This window comes from Neolamprologus multifasciatus, chromosome 15 (assembly GCF_963576455.1).
Source record: "Neolamprologus multifasciatus chromosome 15, fNeoMul1.2, whole genome shotgun sequence".
Taxonomy (NCBI): domain Eukaryota; kingdom Metazoa; phylum Chordata; class Actinopteri; order Cichliformes; family Cichlidae; genus Neolamprologus; species Neolamprologus multifasciatus.
The window spans coordinates 39,001,359-39,014,294 of record NC_140453.1 but is presented as its reverse complement, the minus strand read 5'-3'; the positions used below and the strand labels follow the sequence as shown (position 1 = coordinate 39,014,294).

The 12,936-nt window shown below is 41.9% G+C and overlaps 1 protein-coding gene across 7 annotated transcripts in view; it reads right to left on the bottom strand.

Annotated features, from left to right (window-relative positions):
- Window positions 1-12,936, bottom strand: part of fynb (FYN proto-oncogene, Src family tyrosine kinase b) — an 84,725-nt gene that overhangs the window by 56,393 nt on the left and 15,396 nt on the right. For 4 of the 7 annotated variants that reach the window (XM_085134212.1, XM_085134211.1, XM_085134205.1 and 1 more), the window contains exon 2: window positions 11,321-11,389. The gene's annotated coding sequence lies outside the window, so the exon portion shown is untranslated. Of the gene's footprint in view, window positions 1-7,203; window positions 11,390-12,936 lie in introns of all 7 variants that reach the window. The other 3 variants (XM_085134208.1, XM_085134207.1, XM_085134210.1) reach the window with 3 other exon arrangements.

Sequence of the window (12,936 nt, the reverse complement as noted above, 5' to 3'; positions counted from 1 at the left end):
ATTTATACGTATCAGATACTTTAGCTCACTTAATGGCTGAGGCTTACATCATAAACAGCAAGCAAGCTGGCGTTCAGGCCTGATTTTGCTCTCTCTTTGTCAGATTTTTTTTCAGCTACAGCAAGATATATTTGGTTGTATATTTGCAGTCTTCGTTGTGGCATTTTGCCTAGACTGATGCTGCTTTCAGGGTGAGTGTGGCTGTCTCAGTGCAGCCACAAGTCCACCTTACACGGACGAGCAGATATGTGGTGGTATTTGTGCCACATCTAGCCCACAAAGAACTTGATGCCTGGACTACATTTGGCGCAGACGACACTTGTGAGAGCCTCAAGTGCCAGAAGCCGAAAACATTAGACCCAAACGATTATGTCCATTTGGTGGCATCATAAGCTAAACTAAATACAGAACAGACATGCATGGATTGCTTTTCAATCTGTGGTAACAGACTTGACAGCAAAGAGAAACCAATAAAAAATTCCAGACGTATGAATGACAGCTGAGCGTGACTTCCTATTTAGAGGCAGGGTTTTCCTTTAAGCAGACGAGCCACGGTCGCCCATCGCCAACCTGATCTGTCTCTCCGGCCCCGTTGCTAGGTTACCACATTCCAGAGCACACTCAGTACTGTGTGTCCTTGCTCTGCCGCCAGAGTTGGGTCGGAAGAGTCTGGGACTGCAAATGACACAGCAACCGCGATGCTTTAGGAGCCTGTGAATGAAGCCGACCCACAAGGGGATATTTTTTGGGAGAGAGTGTATAGAAAACTGCACGCAAGCGTTTCTATCAGAGTGAGTTTGTTTGTCACTGTGGCTGGGCGACTCCTGACATGAGATGCTGTGATCCAGCTGTGACTTTTTGCGCCAGTGTGTGCAGCTGTCTGGCTTAGTACAGCATGTTCCTCCACACACAGCTGAGCAGCAGCAGCGTCTAGACAGCACCCAGACTCTGATACGCCCCCCAATGCACAGCGCCTCCAAAGAGGATTGTGTTCCGGCTGGGGATAATCTTTGAGGCTGATCATTCTTTGTCTTTGCTCGCTTTATGTACGTGGCTACACGCTCAAACATGTACACACAAACAGGGTTACACACCAAACTGCAAGGGTGCCTACAGCACATGCTGACAGTTTCCGATTAAACAATTTGCCTTTAAGCCACTTTGATCACTCAACAAAAACAACACACCTATGTGTATAGACCCTAATGACAAATTGGGGACATTAGGGTCACTAGGTCTTTATACACCTCTCTGCATTTAATTATTTGTTATTATTAATTTCCGGCTCTCTTCCACAGAATGTCTTTGTCCTGTCTCCATCCACTCACCCCCAACTGATCGTGGCCCTTTCTGAGCCTGGTTTTGCTAGAGGTTTCTTCCTGTTAAAAAGGGTTTTTCCTTCTCACTGTTGTCAAAGTTCTTGCTCATAGGGGGTCATATGATTGGTGGGGTTTTCTTTGTTTTCATCGTATTATTGTAGGGTCTTTATCTTACAATATTACAATTACAATTTCTTAAAGGGTAACTTTAAAAGTACATTTTTATTAAAACTTTATTCTCCTATATGTTAAATGCTCAATTGAATGTATTCCTCTCTGCAAACAGAAGACATTTTGCCTATGATAACAGGCCAGTTAGTTCAGTTCAGTTTATATAGTGTCAAAACACAACAGCAGTCAGCACAAGGCGCTTCTTTGTAAAAGGTAAAAACTCTATAACATAGGTGTCAAACTCTGGCCCGCAGGCCAAATTTGGCCCGCAGCCTAATTACATTTGGCCCGCGAAGCCATACCAAATTACTATTAGAGCTGGCCTACTGGTATTATACAGCTAATATATATATTGTTTAGTATTAAGCTTTGCTTGTTCCATATTCAGTTTTTCAGCAAAATGTGTTTGAGTCCATAAGAAAAGATTCATTCTTATATCTGGAGGAATAAATATATTTCAATAAATATTAATGTTAGCCCGCGACTTTGTTCCAGTTTTGAATTTTGGCCCACTGTGTATTTGAGTTTGACACCCCTGCTCTATAATAACAGAGAGAAAACCCCAACAATCAGATGACCTCCCTGTGATCAAGCACTTTGGGAAGAGTGGGAAGAACAGGAAGAAACCTCTGGCAAAACCAGGCACAGGGGGCAGCACCTTGAGGTTAGTGTGCACCCAGGGATATTTGGTATACAGACCAGAGCAGCTAGGGATCGAACCACCAATCTATCAGCTTGGAAGCTGGAAGAAAACCAGCAAACACCTGCACTACCTCCTGAGCTAAGAAGGCTGATTAAAACCACCAACCTAATATTGTGCCACTTAATGCCCTTACAATACATCTGACTAGTTGGGGATGAAAACCGGGCTCTTTGAAATGCTTCTTGATCAGGTTGTCAGCATTGCTTGGTTGCACAAGTGGAAACATATGTATTAATCACAAAACTGCATGTCAGCATTTATTTCTTTAGGCAACACTGCCGTATCATGTTTGAATTGTTTGAGGGCAATGCCGTAAGAGCACTGAAAACCCAACACTCACACAAATGCATACGTTGATGAATACAGGGTTCAATGTCTTACTCAAGGATTCTTGGACATATAGAGTAGAGAAGCCGGAGATCAAAGCACGGACAATATACATACTAATATTTAACACCTAGCAGAATTAGAGTGCACTGGAGTGTCGCAACGACGACCTGTTCTTTGCGGTTTGAGGCTACATCAAGCGATAGGGCAGTGATGCCGAGTGACCGACTGACATCACTCAATCTTCAATCATTGTTCAATCTTTGATAAGCCGTATGGAAACAAACACAGCAAGTGTAGTGGACCTGGCTCTCTGGAGATGCCTAACCTTAGCTCAGTTGGAACAACATTGGGCATAGCCAGCCTCAATCAATACATCTATAAATGGGTATGTAAATGAAGCACAGATACTTTATAACATTATGGATCACTGTGCCAGTTTAAAAATGGGTTTCATCTCTCTGCCATCTGCATTTCACCTCAGAATCAATGTACCCTGTGTGGTGGAAGCATTAGTTCTGCCAAACCACAGCTTCCATATTTTGAGGCAGACTTTAGGTCACCACGGTAAGTAAAGAGGCCAGAGGCAGGCCACAACTAATTTGCCCCCTGTTGCTTGCTCCATGTCTGCACTGAGGCTACCACACAGCACAGTGGGTGAGTTCTATTAAGATCAATCCACTGATAATGTCTAAAGAGATGCTGATGTAGCAGCAACTGATAGATGGGAGTCTTTTGGAGTGGCGAGTCAGCTTAGTGCACTAAATATACAGTATGCATTCATTCTGGAAACACATGCAGTAGAAAACTTCAGTTGTTTTCTCTCCCCCTTAGTGCAAAAGACATAGCATAGTCAGGGTTTTCCACAATGCACTGAGCATTTTTTTTTTCACTTCTCACTATCTTTATGTTATTACACCTTTCTGCACTTAATCATTGAGCAGCTGACCTCTCCCATCAGTCAAAACACTGTGGTTAAAGTAGCACTAATTCCTGCAGGGCTGCTTATTATTAAGCTGTGGGCTGAGTCCCAGGGGGCCATCCAGCATATGGCTGGAGACCAACAGCCATCTTTATCCCCGCCCCCATTATAATTAAATCTACATCACCGCACTGATGGAAACTGTGGCTGATTACTGACAGGCCACACTGGATAGCATCATATTAAATTGGTCTTTTCTTAGTGTTTGACAACCACTAACCACTCGACGACCCAAAGCCACTAAACTGTTAAATAACCAATAATGAGAAAGCTAAGGAGGACCTCGGGAAGCTGTAAGGAATGATGTCCCATTTCATGTGCTACATGTCGATAACTGAACCTCTGCAAAGTGATCTCCACACCCCTGGAGACTGAGAGGTTTCTGCCACAGAAGTTTCCTTTGTTGGATCAATGCTCGTCTTGCCTGGGTGGGTTAAGATTAGGCTATTTTGCAAACCAGAAATGTTTCCAGCCCCGCCAGTGTAAGGTTTCCAGCCCTGCCATGGACGACTGAAAGACTCTATTGTTGGCCTCCGTGAAGACAGGTCCATAATAAGCCCTTCGAAGTGTGAGGGAAGGAAGCCCTGTTAAATCCAGAGCGTCCCACAGTTTCAGCGACAATATACCTGTCACTGCTCTCAGTGGGCTGGGCAATAAGTCTAAAGCTTGTCAGCAAAGAGCTACAGCTGCTGTTGTTTAGGATGTGTGATTGCCCCACCCTGCTTATTTTTAAACTAGCCCTTAAAAAAAAAAATCAGTGTTCATCTTCTGGCCATATGGTGGCCTAGTCACTTAATCTGCATGCCTACAGACAAGGAGCTCTCCCAGTTCTCTTATTTCTGTGCTTATCCGCCACTACATGCAGTTGAGATTAACAAGAAAGAAAAAAGGGCGTGCTGACTACGTCATCACAAAAAATACCCGTCTAATTTCACAAGGAGATGCGGGAAATAGGTGCGAGACATAAATTATTTAACAGATCCAGGGCAAGTCATTAGCATGCTGCAGCAGATGTGCTTTTGGTGGGCTCTTTAGCAAATTGGCCAGTCAGTAAAGCAGGATGAGGTTATGCTGCTATACCATCTGCACAGTAGGCGCAGCAACACACTGCTGCCAACATGCATACAAGCTTTAAACTTTTCCAGTCAAACAAACACGACTCATCAGTTTAAGGAGACGCACTACAAATTTCAGCCTTCTGCTTGTGGCCCCCGCCCACATGCCTAACCTCGATCACAAGCTTGGCTATGGATAGATGAGGGGTTAAGTGATATCACTGAAATGTGTTTCCAACCGACACTGAGTTCCACTCAAGTGAATGAGGGGGTGAAGCATCAAAAGAACTTTCTGAGGAGGTCGAGATAAAAACCACTCAGAGCAGGTGGTCAATCATTCCACCTCTTCTATGGTTGTTTGATTTTCCACCTCCTCCTGCTTTGTTTGAAAAAAGAACAAAAAAGAAGAAACATTTCAGGGTAGGCAGATGAAGAATGGACCAGAATGCATAAAATTCTGTGCAGGCAGTTACTGGAAAGCAAACCTGTATTTTTGGTCTGTTTCACTGTTTGGGTGTACATCTCTCTCTCTCTCTCTCTATATATATATATATATTTATAACTCTTGATATTCCTGTTACATAGTTCTGTAACCGTACCGGGCAATGCTGCAGTAGCAATAAAATGCACCAGTTTTTCCACAGACCAGAATAAAACACATCATCCTTCCCCGACACGTAGTAAAAGCACCATGTGATCTCTGGGAAACGTAGGAAAGAGTCTTGAACAACAGAACAAATTATTTTCATAAGTAAGAAATGCAGTAAGTAAGAAACACACAGACTTTACTTGGCCAGTCCAACCAGGTATATCAATAAACAACAACACATATAGGGAGAGTCACATTATCTTTTTAATACATCTGGAATTGATTTACTGGGCTGGAGAAGTTCAATTCAGTGCCTGAAATTAGCCGACACCTGAAAGCCTAAGGTTGACAGTTTCGAGATGACTGCCAATCCACAGGGAACACACCTAACTCCAGGTGGATGAGTTGTAAAATAAGAAAAAAAAATACATTCATGTACAGCAGTTCTGAATTGGAAACTATCCATAGAGGCCCAAGCTAGCGAGACAGAAGCTAAGCTCGTTGCAACGTGGCAAATTGAACTTCCCCCACCCTCATTCAGATCTGGCGTTTGGAACTATTTTGGTCTTCATGTGACGTATGACCCTGAAGGTAAGCGCGTCATGGACAAAAGTAAAACAGTATGTTGGATGTGCCACGCAATGCTCAATTACATGGGTGGGAACTAGTGCGTTAGCGCAGTTTGCTCGTTAACGTGTTGACGTCGTCCAGCCCGACGCACGGGGCGATCCGCGGTAGCTCGTTAACAGAGATTTGCCATGTTGTGGCGTTAACGTCATTTCAGATTAACGCTGACAGCACTAGTGGGAACACAACGAATATGACTGCACATTTACACCGACATCATCCTAGTGCAAAGATAAGTGGAAGCAGACAAAAACAACAAGCACGCATGCTACAAACTTTAGCCGAGTCATTTAGACAGCCGTTAGCACATGATTCTCCTTATGGGGACCTGATATGTTTAACATGCTGCTGATAGTATAGCCCAGAAGAAGCTTATAGTATAGCTTTTATTTTGGAAAGAGACATTTCTCTGTAATAAACTCTCTCTGAGTGATTCCTCAATCAGATAGATGTATTATTTTATCCCTTTATTGTTACATTAAATTTAAAAACACACACACACACACACACACACACACACACACACACACACACACACACACACACACACACACACGTGTATTAAAAACAGGTCCAACGCAGTGAGACAACAGGTTTAAAGTTTGTGACATCAGGGCTACAGGCTGGAGTTTAGTCCAAAGGCATCAGATAATGTGGCTGCAGTAATGAGCTGTGTTTAGCTGAGTTTGACATCCACATCTTCACTTCTTACCCTTTTATTGAACAGTCTTGTATATGTAGGTTCCTTAGGCTTTCTTTAAAAAGTAACAAAATTACATCTCCCATTTAAATCAAATGAGTACAGTTATATTTGTTCATCGTCAGTCGTATGTTTACATTTTAAAAACAACAAAAAAATTCCCCACATCTTTTTAAAGAAAGAGTATTTAATCTAAATCATAAAAGTACATTTCCCCAATGCTAGAAATTTGGATAACATAGTAGCCAGGTTTTCAAATGTGGTCTAGTGACGGAATCCATGATTTGGCTATGCCGTATTTTGCCTGTAACAAGCATTAAATTGTGGTTTTTTGGTGAACTTTGCTCAATTGGCTTGCAGCTGTTTAAACTTGTGCCACACGGTCCTACATACATATTCCACCAACAGAATCTAAGTATGTGGCTAAATCTGGTCAGTCAAGAATGATACTGATACAAGCTGCTGATGTAATGTGAGAAATAAGAGTTACATTTCCATTAAAGCCCTAAGGTCTTCCTCAGATTGCTCATTTAGTTTGATCAAAACTGGAAAACCAGCAAACAGTCCTATTCTAAAACCAAAAAAGTGTTCTACATATCTGGAGAGTCCATAACAAGTTTGAAAAGGCAGCCACATTCCCCTGATGATAATTACATTAACTGATAAACACATGAGCAGAATTCTGCCAGCACGGTTTCTACAAAGCAGAAGCTAAGGCAGATCTCACTACCTGACTGGTACTGACTGATGAAGGGTCCGGCGCACTGAGCTGACGCCTCAGTGTGGTCGAACACTACTGCTGCTGCTGCTAATTCACTGACATCTCTTCAGACACAGCACCTGAGGAAAGTTCTTTCTGTATAATGGATAATTGACAGCCATTGAGTGGGCAAAAGAAGTCTGAGGCTGAATCTGCTACTGACGTATTATACTGAGGTTTCACAAAGTCACTTCAAGGCTGGTTAACAATCTCAGAGAGCTACTGTAGCGTGCTTCCTGTGTGTTCTACAGTGGGTATGCTTTACTTTGCAGCCCAGATCACTTAATTAGGCTGAAGACGGAAAGCAAGCGGATGAAAAATGCCACCAGATGTGTCAATATAATAGAGTGGAGCTTAATGCTGTTCATTAGCGGCACTACTTCCACCCCCAACTACATCTCCTTACCATCAGAAAAACTGGAAACCACAATGGAACCACAGACTGAGGGCAACACTGACATTTCAGTGAATAGCTGCCCAGCCCACACTGGCATGGCCATTATCGTGGAGGTAACAAGCTGGGAGGAGGAGCGGTTTAACAGTTAGCTCTTGAGATTTAAAGGCTCAAGGCACAAGTGTACATTTGTTCCATGGCTGCAAGTGATTGCTGAAATGCATATCAATGTCTGGGACGGGGACGACGTGACGATAATATGCTGTTGTAGCTCGCTTCTCTGTACAGTGCAGAAACTCTCTGAGAGACAGAGCAGAAGCTTGAAAACACGATTGGAATTGGTGACTCATTTGCTGTTTCTCACCAGCCTACAATCACACCCACTCAGCAAGAACGCTGAAGCACAGACACAGTCGCGAGCTCCATGCTCCCACTACGAGGATGCTCTTGATGTGCTACAGTTGCAGCTCTGCACAGCTTCTTCTGACGCTCGCTGCATCGCTCTTTCTCACATTTCAACCACCGCCTCACATCTATAGTAGAGGTTCTAAACAGAAAATGAAAAAAACAGAGACTGAGAAACATGCCAAACTGTGACTCCGCTCTCCGACAAGCCCAGGCTGTACTCTCCATCGAAACATGCCGAAGCGTCACAGGAAACTGGGGCACACATAATAAAGGAGCTATCAGAGTAAATATGACTGAACCTTGCATAATGAATACACTTGCTCAGCTGACTCCAGTTTCCTGGAAGAATGCCCTTGTTAAGCGTTTTTCCACTCAACCATTGATGAAATTTACCCCTAAAACCCTGCTCTCCATTTATAGCTACTCTTCTGCTGTTCTTCTGTTTTGTTTTGTTTTTTTGTTTTTGCCTTTTTATTACAATGTGTCTCCTTTGTGAAAGGCTGACTCTGGATTGGAAACTCCAACGAGGAAGAAATCACAAAGTCAAATGTTCTGGACGAGTCCAGGCATTGACATCTTTTCGGTACTAATAGTAGGTCAAGAACATCCTGTGACTTCACAGAAACTGCCCTGGAATATAATTTTTAGCATTTAGCACAGATAGGCCTTTGACACATTATCTCAACCTCCACAGAGGATGAAAAAATACCAGTGCAATCTGATTTTCCACTCATCCCATAACTAGCATCATCTATTTGGTACAAGCTTTTACACAAAAGCTAGAAACATCAACTAAATTCATTCACCATATCAGCCTACTGTTCTCATTTCTCATCTTTACACATTTGAAACAGCTTTTAATATAATAAAGTTATATAATAAAGTATTTCTGTAGTTCTGATTTGACACCAGAGCTTAATGTAACTGTGAGTTTGCGAAAAGACAATGATATCTCCCGTCCTCGACTTCTTTTTCCACCCGTTAAAAACTGGGTGTGAAACACTTGGCTTGTAAGTAGGGGACACAGTGAAATATTGAGACATTTTATATTAGCAAGTAAAGCTACAAGAAAAAGAAGAATACGTAAAAAAGTTCTCTGTGCATATATGAATAAAACTTCTGCAGGGTCAAACATCCACCAACGATGTCATTTAAATTAAACCAAGACACGGCGACTGGCAAAGTGAAGATCAAGCAGTGCAGCTGGCTAGCTGGGGAAATGCTGAAGTTCAAGAGTAATTCTAGTATTTCAGTCTGTGATTTCGTCATGTAAAGTTAAAGTTTGCATTAATTTAGCCTTAATTTTCGACTTGCTTTGTGGTTCATTTAGCTTTGCGAGGCTGCAGGTAAGTTTTCATTAAGATAAAATGACTTTCCGTTGTCTTCATAATGATCTACAGGGTCATCCACTGTTTTTACATACTGAATTTCTACAAAGCCAGTCACAAACAAATTTGTATGAGTATATGAATAGGACATGTTAAGGTCAACAGTGAAAAAAATCCTGTATGGAGATCCTCAATTAAGTTAAAACAGCTAAATATATAAACATATATTTCAATTCAATTCAATTCAATTCAATTTTATTTATATAGTGCCAATTCACAACAAAAGTCGCCTCAAGGCGCTTCATATATTCATATATGAAAAATTTCCAAGTCTATCTTAAGTGGACAGTGAAAAGTTAAAGGATAAAGCATTCATAAGAACCATTAATGGGAAATGCAGCAACCTGAATAATCATGTAAGGCACATCCATCTGAATGCTACAGAAATCCTTTGTTATACGCCAGTCCTTCCGTCTTTATGTTTTTATCCTATTTTCATGCTCCTCTCTGGTGGTGCTAACCACTACAAAGTTCTTATAAATACTAATAAAAAGGGTTTTTTAACCTCCGGACCTTCAGAACTACAGAGAGCTATTCAACTTCAAGACATAAACATGTGACATTCAACTTGACTTAAACTTTTGTGATCACAGTAGGAATCCCGATGAAGTACATGCTTTAAAAGTTAACTCCTTCTTTTGTCTCTGCAGATCCTGGACTCCTGAACATCAAGGTAGACATAGACGTATGTTTCTACGCAGTACAATGGTCTTTGCAATGTTTCTTCTAGATTTCAAGAACCAATATCAGGTTTACTGTTTACAAAGTTTTACTGTTTATTTAAAAGCATTAAATAAATGAAACAAGTTGAATTCTGTATCAGTCCAGTGCGGCCAGTTCGGTCCAAGTGTATGAACAAATAACGACAATGGTAACGATACTAGAGTACAACTTTTATTGCGCCATGCATCTCAGCTCAGTTACAGTAGTTGCTAGTCTCAGGCGACCACAGTACAACATCAAACAATGATCAAAGGCAGAGTCTAATGTCAGTTATGCTCTCTGTCATACATGATGGGGGCTCTCTTATCAGCACTTTCTACCATTCCTACATTGTTATTTATCAGATCCCTCCTTCACAAAACCCACACAAAAGAACAAAGTGCATTTTTTATGCAACATCGTGCTCACTTAAAAAACAAAAAAACAAAACGTATCACGTGCTTGTGCACTGTGGACTACAAGAAGGAGACAAAGAACACAGTGCTGCTGCTGGCTGTCGAAAACCAATCTAATATAAGTGCTGTCATGTTCCAGTCTAACCTAGCAGCCACACTCGGATTAGGAAATAATGGGAACATGTTTTTTTCCGCTGCAGTTTTATCCCCGGATATATGCAGCATGGGACTAAGAGAACAGACACACACACAGGACTGATGTGTCAGAGCTGAGGAGAGGTTGCAGTGGGCACCGGCTGACCTTACCTTTACTCCCGCAGGAATTTTTCAGGTTGACCTTAGTGCTGTACTGCGGATTAAAGATGGCAGCAGCAGAAATGGAGGTCAAGAAGGAATCCAACACTTTAGCTTTTAGCTGGTGGCATCTGTTGACCTGCAGGTCAGACTTGTAACAACATCAGTGGCGCACCACTATTATGCTGCACGCCCGAAGCTAACGCACCACAGGTATGAGCACCTACTTGGAACAGCAGGTTAGCTTGTGGCAACTATCTCCGCTTCATGTGTACGCATGTGCTTTAATTCATGTGTGTGCGCTTGCTCTAGTATCCTTATGACCCACATCCATTGAAGGAAAATCCTCCAGAATGAGCAGGTTTTGTGGGCCATCTGCTATGAGGTGTGTGTGTGTGTGAGCAAGAGAGTAAACACGGCCGAGTTCATCCACAAGTGTGTTTGTGTCAGCTTACAAATGTCCAGTGGAGTGTGAAGACTCATACCTCTGGTTTTCAGCGTATCAGGATCTTTATTTCCTCCACATTGCGTTGTGCTTCGCCAAAACAGAGGCCCTGCGGAGACACACAGAGGCTCAATTATTCATTGTTGCGATTCAATAAAACATGAACATGAACTGCGTATGTTCAGCCCTCGTCATTCACGGTAGTCTGCGAAAAATGGGTCTTATACACATACACACACAAAAGACACAAAACAAAACAAAGCAGCAGATGTGTCCAGCTGGAATGAATGACCTCGATCCAATTAGCAGAACAGAAACCACAATCCCCCCTTACACAGCAGCATGGCGGCACTGTATTTGTGACATTCAACTAGTCAACAACAGGTTAGTGCGAAGGGTGCAGGAACTGCTGGCTTTAATCACAGGCCTGTGTGGTGGCCCCATTTCTGACAGCCTTTCCAGCAGGTGCATTCTGGAAATCTATTCATTCACTCGTCCAGGTGCAAATGAGACGATGCTGCTAAATGTAGGACATCATCCCTCACTGCCATCTGCCACTGAACGAGGCTTGACTGCATTCTAAGCATGAATGATGCTGGAATAAGAAAATGTTGCTTATAATAATATAGTCTAATGCAACTTTACTAGTGTTTGTAGCTCTCACTGCATTTTTCAAGTTACAACTTGATTTCCACTTTTGTTCTGTGCTTCAAACTGCCTCAGAGGAGGAGGGATTTTTTTAATGGGGTAGCACAGGGTGGGGAGCACAGGAAATGAGGAAATAAATGCTATGTAGAAAACATAACATTTATAGTTTTCTACATGCCTATTTACGTCCACAGACTAATAAACCTTCACTCTTCATGGGAATCCAGCAAGATAGGAGGAGGATCTGACTTTTTGGGCATCGCCGTCCTGGGATTGGCTACGATTTTTCAGGCTCCTGTGCCCTGTTATTATGTAAAGAGTGCCACTGCTTAAGCTACTGAAATTATTTTCTATTGAACAGAAGCTTTTGCAACAAAACCAACTTAAAGTGCCTAAAGTAAAACACACATACAGTACTGCGCAGCCACCTCTCAATTTGGTAAATTTTATGCAGTTATTTTATATAGGTGCATTCCATGTTTTTGCATGTTTATTAAATCTAGCATGTATAATATAGGGCAAAATAAAGGTTGTACAGAAAAGAAAAAAAAAGTTGTACAGATCTAAAGAGCTTGAAAGTCCATATTTGATATATTTAAAGTCTGTATTATAACGGAATACTTCTCCTGGCTTCCCTAGTAGGAAATTCTGCTCCTTGTCATTTACAGATGGCTTTAGACTGAACATATGTACAATTTTCCCCTCTTAATAGCTATCAGGGAATCACTTTGTTGGTTCAAAAAATACAATTTCAGTGTCAAATTGCATTACTGTTTGCATTTTTCATAGATTCAACTTGCTAGATTTTCTGTTATGTGTTGACCAGACGCTGGTTCATTTATTGAGTTAGGTTCTGAAGCCTGGATAACTATTATTCATGACCACTTCTAAAAATTATAGGAAAATCTGGCGCATGGAAGCAAAATATAAGGGTGGTTGCTGGTAGGTAGAATAACAACAGCAGTGGCTGCTGTGACCGCAGACATGCTCGCAAAAGTATGGTTTGAC